Source organism: Haplochromis burtoni, unplaced genomic scaffold (genome assembly GCF_018398535.1).
Source record: "Haplochromis burtoni strain Fernald_Lab_line unplaced genomic scaffold, NCSU_Asbu1 Contig_536, whole genome shotgun sequence".
NCBI classification, from domain to species: domain Eukaryota; kingdom Metazoa; phylum Chordata; class Actinopteri; order Cichliformes; family Cichlidae; genus Haplochromis; species Haplochromis burtoni.
The window spans coordinates 320302-323536 of NW_024582897.1; positions in this window are offsets into that span (position 1 = coordinate 320302).

Below are 3235 nucleotides of genomic sequence, written 5' to 3' on the forward strand. Positions count from 1 at the left end.
TGTTTAAGAGCAGATTCATTACAGCACCATGTTTATCTGCACTATATTGTTTTCATTGTTGTGAATAAACATGATTGTCTGATACAGCAAACACTTCATAATATGGACTTTACTGCTTTGATTGTGTTTTTATATTCTCCATTTTTGTTAGGAATCATTTCTGAAATAAAAATATCTAAATATAATCTAACAGGCTGAACGTTGATGCTCTTCTGTCAATGACTCCATGATGATTTTAAATTTTAATAAACACACAATCCTCATATTTCAGTGCAGGATGTAGAGCAGAGTATATCAGTCAACTGGATCAGAACTCATCAGCATTTTGACCTTAATATGCAGCCAACACACTTTAACACGTGTCTGATTTAGAGTGAAACACATCAGGGGAAAATGGAAGACGAGAGAAGCTGCACATGGTTATCATCATTTATTTATTTATTTATTTGCCTGTCCCATTTGGATCTTTAGCCATCAGAATTGTTGTTTGAAGGCCGAGAAAGATGCCCTGTTGGTCCATTTGATTGACCTTTATTATAATTGTGTATTTATTTTATTTTATTTTCAGTTGTTACAGACGGGACAGACATGACTGGGGGATAGGACAGGGAGAAGGAAAGAATGAAAGAAAGAGGGAGAGAAAGAAAAACAGAGGAGAGAAGAGATGATGAGAAAGGGGGGAAGGAACAAAAAGAAAAACAAACAAAACACCTGGATCACCTGTATGGAGAAAAAAAACAGAAGAGAAATCAAACAAAGAGCAATATAATAAATACATGTTATCATCATTTATTATTATTTTTTAGTATTCGGTTTTTGGTGGTAGAGTTAAAAAAAATTCTTTTAAATATTTTATTTTAATTAATTAAAATGTTTTAATGAAAAACTGAATTTAAAAAGTCACAATTTTAACAGCATGATGACAACAAAAACAACAACTGCTATTACAACTATTAGAAGTAATATAATTACTATTATTGCGTAGCAGGTAGTATTCAATAATGTAATTTTATTTACTGAACATTAAAACTAAAATTTACTATTTTACAAATAAATATTAATATGATGAAAAACGTTACGTGACAATGTGTGGTCACCTTAAAGGTCGGTCCTTGAGAATATTGTCGGTCATAAACCGGTCCGTGGCACAAAAAAGGTTGGGGACGCTGGTTTACAGGACTGACGGGACTCCAGGAAACACAAACAAAGTCAGTGTTTAAGTGGAGACTCATCAACAGACCCGGGCTATCTTTCCATCATCTGGATTCAAGTTGGATTGGATTGGACTAATATGATGAAAGCAAGCCCAAGCCTGAAATCGACTCCTGATCTTTGATCCGTCCTCACCTGGTCGTGAACGTGATGGTCAGCCAGGTATCCAGTTTACCTTTGAGTGTCAGATTTAGGCAGATTTGATTGCTTCCGTTTCATGATGACAGATTTAAGTGAACTCCTCTGTCTCCATTCCCAGACTTCTACTTTTGAATAACCTTTCCTTTAACTTGCTCCGAGTGCTCTTTTGTCTGCATGGTGTAACTGCAGCCTGGCATGCTGAATAACCAGTGAGTGGACCTTCCAGAAATATGTGATTTTGGCTGTTGAAGTAGGTCAGTCACCTTTGAAGGGCTGAATATTTATGGAGTCATCAGTTGATGTTCGTTTGTGGAAGTCTGTTTTCACTCTGATAATAAAGAGGATTTATTTATTTCATTGACCAATAATAAAAAGACTGTTATTATATTTTTAACATTATATGATTATATTCACAGTGATGCTTTGAGGAAGACTGCACTGTTTGTCCCAGAATAATCAAACTGCCATGAAATACATTCACTAATTTATTATTTGGAACTAACACACTATTAGTACATCTCAGAGACACCTTCTTTCTCACATGAAGAGCAACAGATTACATCTCTCACTGTGTCCGACCAAACAACTGCTGTGGAAAGTCAGTTATTAGCAGTTTTTTAACTACACCCGTAAATGAACGTTTGACTGAATGCTGATAAGTGAATACTGAGAAGTTAGGAGGAAATGTTTTCAAATTTTCCTGCAGAGAATCTGATTAAAATGTTTTTTGTGAGCAAGAATAAGTTTGATCAGTGATCTTTTTTTCAGCCAGAAACCTTTAAGGTCACACATCCGCTGTAATATTATAATTTGCTGTGCTTTTTTTAAATACACCTTTATGGAGAAGAAAAACATCTGGATGCCTGATGCTTTTCTTTCCAAGTTCTTTACAGTGGCTTGCAAAAGTGTTCGGCCCCCTTAAACTTTTCCACATTTTGTCACATTACAGCCGCAAACATGAATCAATTTTATTGGAATTCCACGTGAAAGACCAACACAAAGTGGTAAACATGTGAGAAGTGGAACAAAGATCATACATGATTCCAAACATTTTTTACAAATAAATAACTGTAAAGTGTGGTGTAAGTAATATTAGATTAGTATATTATTAGATAATTAATAATTAATATTACTAATTATTATTATTAATAATATTAGAGTAATTAATATTATAGAGTAATAACCCGCAGTTCAAAAAAGCTCCCCTCCGACAGCCAAACCCATCTGTTCTCTGATTGGATTGTTACATTTGTGATTGACATGACATTGACCAATCAGATGATAGGAAGAAAAATAGGGTCAAAATTCGTACTTGTAACTTGCAGACATTCACACGTTTGTTTGTTTTTTGGCTAAGTCCACATACAAATCTTTTTTACACACACACACAAATTCTTTTTACACATACAAAAGTACAAGTACAAAATATTTATAACCACATTTTGAGCCCACAAAGCTGTACGTGAGCTCCACTGCAGTGGCTCGTGCACCGCTGCGTTCACAGCGTTTGCTGTAAATTATACAGCAGTGACATATGTATGTAAAATGTTTACTGAAGTTAGTGAAACAGTGTTTGTAAGGACTATAAGGTCCATAATTACTGAGGCAGTTGGGCTGTTTTGCAATCTTGGCTCAGTACACACACACACACACACACACACACACACACTCCATTTTTATCTGTATCTAACATTTCCGAGCAGCATGTCTTCATTATCTGTGTGTCTGCACTCTGCAAACACTCTGGTTTCTGTGGTTTCAGATCCATTTCACTCTCAAGAGAAATAAAGGGATTACACGGCCGTCTTTTCCTGTTTCATATGTTAGGCTATGGCTGTTTCCCAATTCAGGGTCTGCAGCCTTAAAGGCCGCATTTTAAGGC